The 10,748-nt window shown below is 35.4% G+C and overlaps 1 pseudogene; it reads left to right on the forward strand.

Moving 5' to 3' along the window:
- The first annotated feature begins 1,410 nt into the window (after positions 1-1,410).
- LOC105878046 (geranylgeranyl transferase type-1 subunit beta-like) lies at positions 1,411-2,520 on the forward strand (annotated as a pseudogene).
- Positions 2,521-10,748: the final 8,228 nt, after the last annotated feature.

A 10,748-nucleotide genomic window follows, 5' to 3' on the forward strand; every position in this document is an offset into this window, starting at 1 on the left:
ATCAGATGGTTTCACACCAAAATTTTATCAGACCTACAAAGAAGAACTGGTGCCTATCCTGCAGAAATTATTCCACAAAAAAAAGAAAGGAATCCTTCCCAACACATTTTATAAAGCCAACATCTTTTGATACCAAATCAAGAAAGGATTTAACAAAAACAGAAAACTACAGACCAATATCCCTTATGCATATAGATGCAAAAATTCTCAACAAAATCCTAGCAAACCAAATTCAGGTTCCTATCAAAAAAATAATTCATCATGACCAAGTGAGCTTCATCCCAGAGATGCAGGGATGGTTCACCACATGCAAATCTATAAATGTAATTCACCACATAAATACAAGTAAATAAAACCCCTAAGATCCTCTTAATAGATATGGAAAATGCATTCAATAAAATTCAGCACCCTTTTATGATAAGAATGCTTAATAAAATAGGCATAGACAGACCTTACCTAAAAATGATAAAAGCCATACATGACAAACCCACAGCCAACACCATTCTAAACAGGGAAAAATTGAAAGCATTCCCACTTAGAAATGGAACCAGACAAGGTTTCCCTCTATCACCACTTCTATTCTACATAGCACTGGAACTCTTAGCTAGAGAAATCAGACAAGAGAAGGAAATTAAGGGCATCCAAATGGGGGCAGAAGGAGTCAAAGCATCACTCTTTGCTGATGGTATGATCTTATCTAGATAACCCCATAGATTCTTTCATGAAACTACTATAATTGATAAACAAATTCAGCAAAGTATGAGGTTACAAAATGAATGTACAAAATCAGTAGCATTCCTATACACCAACAACAATCAAACTGAGAACCAAGTACCCTTCACAATAGCAACAAAGAAAATAAAATACCTAGGAATATATTTAACTACGGAGGTCAAAGACCTCTACAAGGAGAACTACAAAACATTGAGGAAGGAAATAGCAGAGGATATGAACAGGTGGAAAACCATACCATGCTCATGGGTGAGCAGAATCAACATTGTTAAAATATTTATACTACCCAAAATTATCTGCACATTTAATACAATCCCTATTAATTGTAGATTTTTAACATTTCATTTAATGCTGCTGGTCTTTTTCTTCCATTAACATATAGATAGATTCTAAACTTTTCTTAGTATGTGACAAAGGCTCAGCAAAACAAATATGTTCTTATGAATATCTTATGAATATTGAAATATCTTACACAAATATTTTTATGAGCATTATTAAAGCTCAAAATTTTGATATGAAAATCAGATAATGGTGACTTAAAAAGAAAAATATGACTAACTGATGTCCTTTGTTAATGTTTATTTTGTTCTGTTTTGTTTTAAGCTACTCTGGTGCACTAAGAAAGAATGAAATGAATGCACAATGCGAACATTTAAAATAAATGCTTTCCCAAGGAGAATGATGGCCACTGGGGGCCAGAAGTTCGCAGGGAGCGGTTAGGGAGAGCAGCTGGATTTCCTGAGGAGTCTGTATGTGTGCTTCTTCCACTACTGTCGCCAGGTCTTGTTGGAGCACTATTCTTTACTCTAGCCCAGCAGGGTCAAATCTAAATCACTGTGATTTCCAGTGCTCTTCAAACCTAGGTATTTCTTTCAATCCATAAAAAAAAAGAAATCTTGGGACAGCTCATCCTTATGGTGGTAGCTACATACCAATGACCTACACTAGCCTGTCATGCTTAGTTATTCTTAGAGACTACTTAAACTGAGTAAATAAAGATGTTTGCTTAGCAGGCTTGCGAGCCCTTCAGCTGGAAGATAGGAGTGTGCAATACTTAAAGTCAGTGAATACTTTTTTTTTTTTTTGCAATACTTAAAGTCAGTGAATATACTTAAAGTCAGTGAAAATGTGCAATACTTTTTTGTGCAATACTTAAAGTCAGTGAAAATGGCATGCGATTTCTGTACTATGCTTCCTAGGTTTGCTATATGCTCAACATCTGGTCAAACATGGATATGAAAAAAGCCATCAGCTATAGCAGAAAAAATATGTCCTATGACAATGGGCTGACACGGGGAACTGGACTTGAATCTCATGGAGGATCTATTTTTTGTGGCATTGCATCACTATGTCTGATGGGTAAACTAGAAGTTGTTTTCTCAGAAAAAGAATTCAACTGGATAAAGAACTGGTATATAAGGAGGCAATAAAATACTTATCCTAGAAGACCTAATAAGCTTGTTAACACCTATTTTTCATTTTGGGTGGGAGCAATTCTAAAGCTTTGGAAAATTTTCCAGTACACTAACTTCGAGAAAAACAGAAATCTTATCACCCCAAGATCGCCTTGAGTAGGGATTTGCCAAGCAGCCTGACAGTCATCCAGAAGCTTTGCATGCATACTTGGGGATCTGTGGCCTGTCACTAATGGAGGAAAGTGGAATTTGTAAAATTCATCCTGTTCTGAATGAAAACAAACTGACTTCTGAATGCCTTCTAAATCACCATCAAAACTGGAAGACTGAGGACCCTAAACAATGCTCAGAGAGTGTGCTTATCTCCACGTGACTGACTTTAGATCAGGAGGGTGAAATGATTTGTAGCAAAACTGTAGCTCAAGGTTAAAAACCATAGATAACCAAGCGCGCACCTTTTTTTTAAGAGGTAGAGTCTTATAATCAAATGGCATACCAATACTATTATGGGATATAGTTTTGAGCCAGTAATCTTTGTACTGGGCTTCAAGAAAATCTTTTTACAGTTTGAACCATTACTATTATGGTTCTTAACTGTTTATACTATATTTCTAAAGAAGTCACTTGAGGCAAAATAGCAGTATGTATGGGGGTTCTCTTTTTAACAACTCTTCAGTACAAACTGTATCTCATTTTTAAATGGACACAAATCTTCAAAACACGTTTATACTTCATATAGCAATGATAATCTTCAAGTGAATGCTTAGTGATCATTCAAAAAGCTTGACTGCTGATAGTACAAAATTTGTTTTAATGAATTATCTGTGATTATGCTTTGAAAACAGATGATCCTATAATTTTTTAAAGGAAAATTATTTATTTTGCCTTATACTTAAGTAAAGTGTGTCTATTAAACTTATGTGGCCTATATAAATGAAATTAATAACTTCATAGTAAGAACAATCAGGTTAACTAATATGATAGTTTTTGAAAGGAAGTTTGCTTTAAGAGGGCTATGATGTAACAGAGGGAAAAGTAACTTAACTATGTATGATTGTGAATGAGAAAGTTTTGTGCTGGATGGGTCATTTTAACATTGCTGTGGTGAATACCAGTTACATTTTATTTTATTTATTTATTTATTTTTCAGCATATTATGGGGGCACAAATGTTAAGGTTATGTATATTGCCCTTGTCCCCCACCCCCAAGTGTCAGAGCTTCAAGCATGTCCATCCCTCAGGTACATTTGATTTTAATCTCAAATCATTAGTTGCCTTTTATTTTTTTTATTTTTATTTTATTTTTTTTTTTTTGCTTTCTGGAGAGAAAATAATATTCATTATCTAAAAGGAAAAACATATAATGCTTTCATTTTTATGAGCTATATGGTATTGTAAATTATAGCTGTACTTTTATCACTCAGTTATTTTTAGCCATTTGACTTTTTTCTTTTTTTAGTTTGTTGCCCTGAGTGTGTGATAGCTGCTCTAATTTCAAACTTATAATTTTCTAATCTTTTTAAATTAAAAAAGTAAAAAATTAAATACAAAAATAGAACCACTCAAGTATATTTAGTGCTGCAGCTCTATACATGGTCTTTTATATTTTAACATTTTCAGGTAAGTAGAAGGGAAATATAACCATGTAGAGGGTAAGGACTGGCGTTTTATTTTTGTTCATTGTATTATTTGCTTTATAAGTCTATGAACTAGCTAATTATAAAGGAGAAAGTGTATAAACTCCTCATTGGTAATCAATTTATCAATAAATCACATCCATCACTTGCCCAGTAACATTCAAGGATATCAGTCTAGTACTGAAATGGAGGAAGGAATCTCCCTACTAAAGGAGTTGGGCTTAAGTTAGTCTTGGTGACAATAAATGTTGAATTATTTATTCTACAAGCATCTATAAGCATAAAAACTAAATTACTGGTATCACTGTTTAGGTATTATAATATTTAAAGGTTATTTTCCTTCCTAAATTGGAGAAAAAATATTCTAAAATAACAGTCCTTCCCAAGGGAAATCCTATGTACTTGGAGAAATTATTCATTTATTATTGGCATGCTTAGTTTTAAATCTGAATTTGCCAAAATCAACTGTATTTTTTTAATTAAAAATAAAATAAATCATCTGATGGTGGAGGTAAAATAAGCTTAAAAATAAGATAAAATAAGTGTTTTTCATAGCACCTTCATAAGAAAGAGAGATCATCATTGTGCCTTTAATATAAAAGATATTTTTTAAAAGATATAAACATGGCTCTTATACAAATATAAAACCAATGCATGATAAAGACTATATTTAACTCAGTAAATGAGGAAACCAGTAAGATGTTACAACTTCCTCAAAAAAGAATTAAAAATGCTCCCATATATAGGCAATCTGGAATTCTAAAATAAATTTACATATAGATACAAAACTGTTCACCATCTATAGTACAATAATCAATGGTAGTACACCTGACATATTTCATTTATATTTCTCCAAGCAAAAATCACTTGCATTGTCATCAGTTTTCCGAAAATAGCTCTCAAAGAAAACAAGCAAACATAGCTGAGAAGTGTGCACTAGACAAAAGGCCCAGAAATTATGTCCGCCTATTTCAAGGTCTTTCACAATTTTTCCTGACACTAAAACCTTTCCTTAAAAGTCTTCTTAAACTTCTTAAACTTGTGTCCTAATTAAAGCAGAAATAAACATTGTTAGTTTTCCAAGACTATCAGTGGTGGTGGCCTGGCACTTTATGACTCACACAGAGTTCATTATGTTGGAAGAAAAAAGTAGCTCCCTATAAGTATGAAAGAAGACAGGATTTGGGGAGTTTCCAATAGGGATAGAAACAAGGGTTTCTAGGAGAAAAAGCAATGGTTGCTGATGGAATAGGAAACTCCACAGTATGATGTTGAGAGAAGAGACAAGAGATCTATGCTTGAGCATGTGTCCAAAGAGAGCATGGCAGGGAAGGACCGCACCACCCCCTGAAGAGCAGCAGACTCCATATGGAAACGCCAGTGACGAGCTCTTGGGGTAGGTGACAATGAAGTAGTATGGATTCCAACTCCTATAAGCTAGGAATTAGCTCTACTCCTAGTTTCCCAGACCTATGTAAGCCCAGATCTCTCAAATGGAAGAAAGGATCCTACAAATGCCTGATACTGAATTTCTGGTCCAACCTCAGAACTCAAGCTTCAGTGCTGGATATAACTTGATTTGTAAAAGTTAAGTAATGTGACATTTTTGGAAAACAAATATAGTATATCAAATCCATTCCCACTATAACAGTATACTAGTTAAGCCTTTGGTTAATGGCATTACAACAAAAGATTATTTGTTCTTGCATTTTACTTTTATTTTCAAGGCTGATACAGCATAGAATTTCTTACTTTGGGAAAAAAAAGATCAGAAATATATTAACACATATAATTATTAATATGTTAGAGAATATATGTGATAAGTTGTTCCCTAAAGCCCTCAGAATTTTAGGACTTTGTTATTTATTTCAAGATGAGATTTTAGTAGTCTGCTATGAAATCCAATGACGTTTGTGAATGAATGAGGTTTGCCTTACCAGTATGTAAAATTTTAATCAGTTATACTTCCACCAAAAGAGATTTTTACTCTAAAAGAGCCAATACATTCATTTTATAGATATTTCAGAAAACAAACTGAGTTATCAGCATAACATAAACCCCTTAGTAGATCATAACATCATTCATATCTGTTAAAACACTCAATTATTGATCCATGTATCCATTCAACAGATATTTATCTAGTGAATTTTAGGTGCCAGACAATGTTCTGGGAAGGTAGCAACAGCAAAGTCCCTGTTCTCAGAAATCTATTATTTCAATGAAAGGAGAAAAACGTGGAAATAAATTATATGGAAAAAATTAAGAATGCAAAGGGTATACAAATGCCAGGTGACGGAAAATGAAATTTATTGAAGCCATCAGGGGAGGATTTAATGAAAAGATAACAGTCGAGCAAAACTCTACAATTGCGGAATCAAGATACCATATGCAGATTGCTAGGCAAAGATATTTGCTACAGAGGGATAAAAAAGCAAAACTACCAACAATACCAACAAAACAACATTTACCCTGAGGAAGTAGCATTGAGCATATCTGGAATATTTAGGAAAAGCACAGAAGTAAGCATGGCAGGAGCCAGCTGAGAGGAGAGAGCAGCAGGGGTGAGGTTAGAGAGGCCACATCAGGCGTCATATTGTGTGAGTTATTATATAGACTTCACATGGAATGGAAAGCCATCTCACATAATAGATGATAGTAACAGTTTAATGCCAAGACTGCCAAACATTTACACAGGCATAATGTCCATTTATTGCATTTAAATTTGGTAGTTATAAAATATTAACTTGCAGCATAAAATTTGCAAGTTATTAAATAGCACTGTATGTTCAATTGCTGTAACTGAGATCTAAATATCAGCAGTTAAAACAAATAAATGTTTATTTCTCCCTTGCATAAAAGTCTAGACATAGGCTAACGAGGGCTGGCGAGACATGAATAGTATCAGAGTTCCAACTTCCTTCTAACTTCCTCTCTGCCATCTCCAGTATGTTGTTCTTGTCAACATGGTCTGGAATGAGTCATAACCACATCACTACTCCAGTGAGTGGGGAAGAGAAAAGGAACATGGGAGGTTATGCCTTTCTATATAGCTATAAGGGCACAACCAGGCAGTTGTACACATCATTTTTCCTATGCCTAGTGAAGATTATTTCAGTTCTCCCTCTCAGTACATGTAACTGAGAGGGAGAGTTAAAATTAGGGGGTCTATTACTAGAGAAGAAAAGGATAATGGATATTTGGGAACAATTAGAGTCATCTGGTTTAAGCAGATTCAAATAACAATTTTATCTTAAAATATTTTAAACATCCTTAAAAACAGTGTGATATCAAAGAAAGAATATCTGACAAAGGGCCAAAGGATGTTGGTTCTATTCCAGATCTATTAGGAACTAGCTGTGCAACCTTGAATCGGTCACTTAACTTCTCGTATATTCAGTATGTCATCTTTAGTATTGGACTGAAATTATTCAGCTGCACCTAAGCAAAAGATTCTCCCTAAAACTTTAGAAAAGTCAATTTTATCAAATGCATAGTAATTCTGAAATACTGAAGCCTGTACAATGATACGAAAACTCAACAGCAGAAAGATCTGGCCTCCAGCCCAAGGCACACCAGATGTATCTCTTAAATGCCAATATCAATAGTCTTTATCTTTGAAAACTTAAAAAAAAAATTTCAAGGTGAAAGTAATTTGTTCCACCTCTGTCCAGATGGAACTCTGTGATTGCCACAGACAGGGCACAATGACCTGGCTGAATGCACCATAGGATAATCAGCTGACATTCTGAGGTCACGCTGATAAGCCAGCCAGATAACCTTCCAGCACAGAGATAAGAAATGAACGGTTTGTTTTTGTATGGCCAGTGGATCTGGTTGCCACAGTATTCATTCATGAAAAGCCTTTGGTTGCAATGTGCAGAGAACTAAAGAAGTGTTTTATTCGGGTTTACCAGTCACAGCAAATGCTGACATTTGGTCATTTGTTGGATCTTGCTGGGATTTTGTTTTCTTCATTGAACACATTTCCTCATAGCCCATTTGTGGTTCCAATATTTTACCACCAGCTTTCCAATGCTAGGAGAACATTCGTTCATAGGGCCAAAAGCAGTCATGCCGAAAGTCAGGTCCTTTCTTTCCTTTCCATGAGTGTAGTGAGCTCTCCTCTGTAAACAGAGAAAGGAAAATTGTCAGTTTTCATGTTGTGGCCAGAATCAGAGTTCCCAGGAAAGTCAGTTAGTCTGAAAAAACAATATCCAGTCATAAAACAAAAAGAAATATTCTAGCATCTACACTAATATTGTAACATAACACATTTTTTTAAGACAGAGTTTCACTCTGTTGCCTGGGCTAGAGTGCCGTGGCGTCCGCCTAACTCACAGCAACCTCAAACTCCTGGGCTTAAGCAATCCTTCTGCCTTAGCCTCCTGAGTAGCTGGTATTACAGGCATGTGCCACCATGCCCAGCTAATTTTATCTATATATATTTTTAGTTGTCCAGCTAATTTCTTTCTAATTTTTTTGGTAGAGATGGGGTCTTGCTCTTGCTCAGGCTGGTCTCCAACTCCTGAGCTCAAACTATCCAGCTGCCTCGGCCTTCCAGAGTGCTAGTATTACAGGCATGAGCCACTATGCCTGGCCATTCTAACATATTTTTAAGAGAAAATAATAAGAAAGAAAAAGAGCTGCTTCACAAAATAAACAGACAAACAAAAATATACAAAAACATCTCTCTACTTAGGTCCTAACAACTGTAATCTAACTGAAATAATTACAGTGATTTGATGCTACACCTTTTGATTTCAATAACTTTTTTTTTAACTTGAGTGAGAAACAAGATTAAAATAAATGATCAAAACACATACTGCTGTACATAATGCAAATATTCTATGGGAGTTAGTGGATGTTGCTTAATGGGTTAATCCGACGATCTGTTTTGAAAGCGAAAACCAATTATAATGACAGAGCACAAAAAAATAAATTCTCATACCTGCAATAGCAACAACAACCTCCACAGTTAATTTGACAGAATGAGTTTCTGTGGATATGTTTAATAATTGAGCTGCTGAATATACAAAGTTCAATTTATTCATTCTGGTCTACTTCACACAATGGGGATTGAGTCGCTGGAATAAAATTCGGATGCTTTCAATCTCAATATGTCTTTCTTTTATAATTTTTTCTTTCTTAAGTCAGGCATTTGGTAATATGCCCTGAAAAAAAGAAGACGAAATGTCAGTGCACAGCAAAACCTTTCAGGGCCTAAAATTATCATCCTTGCTATAGTCACCTTTGTTATGGATGCTTTTGTAAAGTGGGGAATAGTTACTCCCTCTTTAAAAATAAATCTTCAAAAACAACTTTTGGCATCTGAACCACAAAAATAGTTGTATTTAGTAAAAAGATCATTTACTTTAGAGTCATAAAACTAGCATTTGTATCATGGCTCCATCATTTTCTCAATGACTCAGTGATTCAATGAATATACAAACATACGTATTATATATGTACACAAATTAACTGTCATGTTTAATAAACAAATATTAATTTTTCTTCCAACTTTAACATGAACTTTAACATAAAAGACACCATGGTACACTAGTTTAGGAGCATGGACTCTGGCGCCAGATTGCTTGGGTTTGAATCCTGGCTCTTTTAACTTTGTATCTCCCTGTGCCTTGATTTCTTAGTCTGTAAAATTGAGATAATAATAGTATATACTACTCAGAGTTGTTATGTGGGTAAATGGAATTTATTCATCTGTCCTAGGGAGAGAGGACCTAGAAGTTCATCAGTCAGGGAGGAAGCTGCATGGAGTACCAGCCTTTAGCCCACACATCCGAGCCATGCAGGGCAGATGACACTTGAGCCTCCCTGCTAGTCATGGACCAATGCAATGCAGGGCAGAGCTTAGCCCCCAGGAGGGAAAGGGCTTGAGCATGAGACCACCAGCAGGGGTTAGCCGGAAAACAAGGGCTAACAATACCAGAGTGAACAGCTTGGGTCTGAATGAATACCACCGGAAGCGGCCCTATTGTGACCACTGCCCACACAATCTGAGCCTTAGACAACAATATATATTACTCCTCTTCTCCCTCCCACCCCAATATGATAAGCATAAGTACTGGGAAGGAATTTTGTGAATAAATTACTATCTCACCCTTGAAGGGCTCACAACTAGTTGGTAAGACAAACATGCAAACTGAGCAATATTGTACAATTAACTGGAGGACTGACTTCATAATGAGATATTATTTGTGTTGAGTCCTGAAGGATGAGTATTCTCCAAGCAGGCAAGGGAAAGAAGTGAATTTAAAGGTAATATCTAAGGCAAATGTCAGAGAAAATTCTCAGAGGCATAAAAGTAAATAATATGTTCCAAAAAGAACATTTAATCATAATTATGGGCACCAGGGGAGGGAAGGGTGAGAAAGACGTGAGAAGGAGACAAGAAAGAGGCACTCCAGGATGGAAGGTAGAAAGAGTCCCATGCTGGGCATTGAAGGCTTTCCCTTTATACCAAGAGAAAGAGTAGAAAATTATTCTGTAGGAAATTAGAAACCAGTAAGTGTTTAAAAACAGCAGAGTGTGGCATGGTCAGAATAATATCTATGTATCACCAATGGTAATAGGGAAAGTGCGCAGGGGAGGAAAAATTGTGCATAGAAAGGAGGTTCAGTAAAACGGACCATAAGAACTGTGTCCATGGCAGTTATAGTTTCCAAAAAATGAACTGCAACCAAAAGGAGTGGGAACTTTTGAGTCTCATGAGCCATAAATTCTCTTCCTTAATTTCTAAAATAAACAAATCAATTGGTAGGGCATGATTTTAAGAAGGATATTTGAAATAAGAAATTTTAAGAAAGGAAATAAACAGCACTATAGGGTTGCAAGGGAGCATATATAGGTACATTTTACTAGACCAGAAATCTCTCCAGGCATTAAGTAAGCATCACAAACCATTAATTTTATGATTGTCTACTGGCTGATTTGCTGCATTCATACA

Source organism: Microcebus murinus, chromosome 1, assembly GCF_040939455.1.
Source record: "Microcebus murinus isolate Inina chromosome 1, M.murinus_Inina_mat1.0, whole genome shotgun sequence".
NCBI classification, from domain to species: domain Eukaryota; kingdom Metazoa; phylum Chordata; class Mammalia; order Primates; family Cheirogaleidae; genus Microcebus; species Microcebus murinus.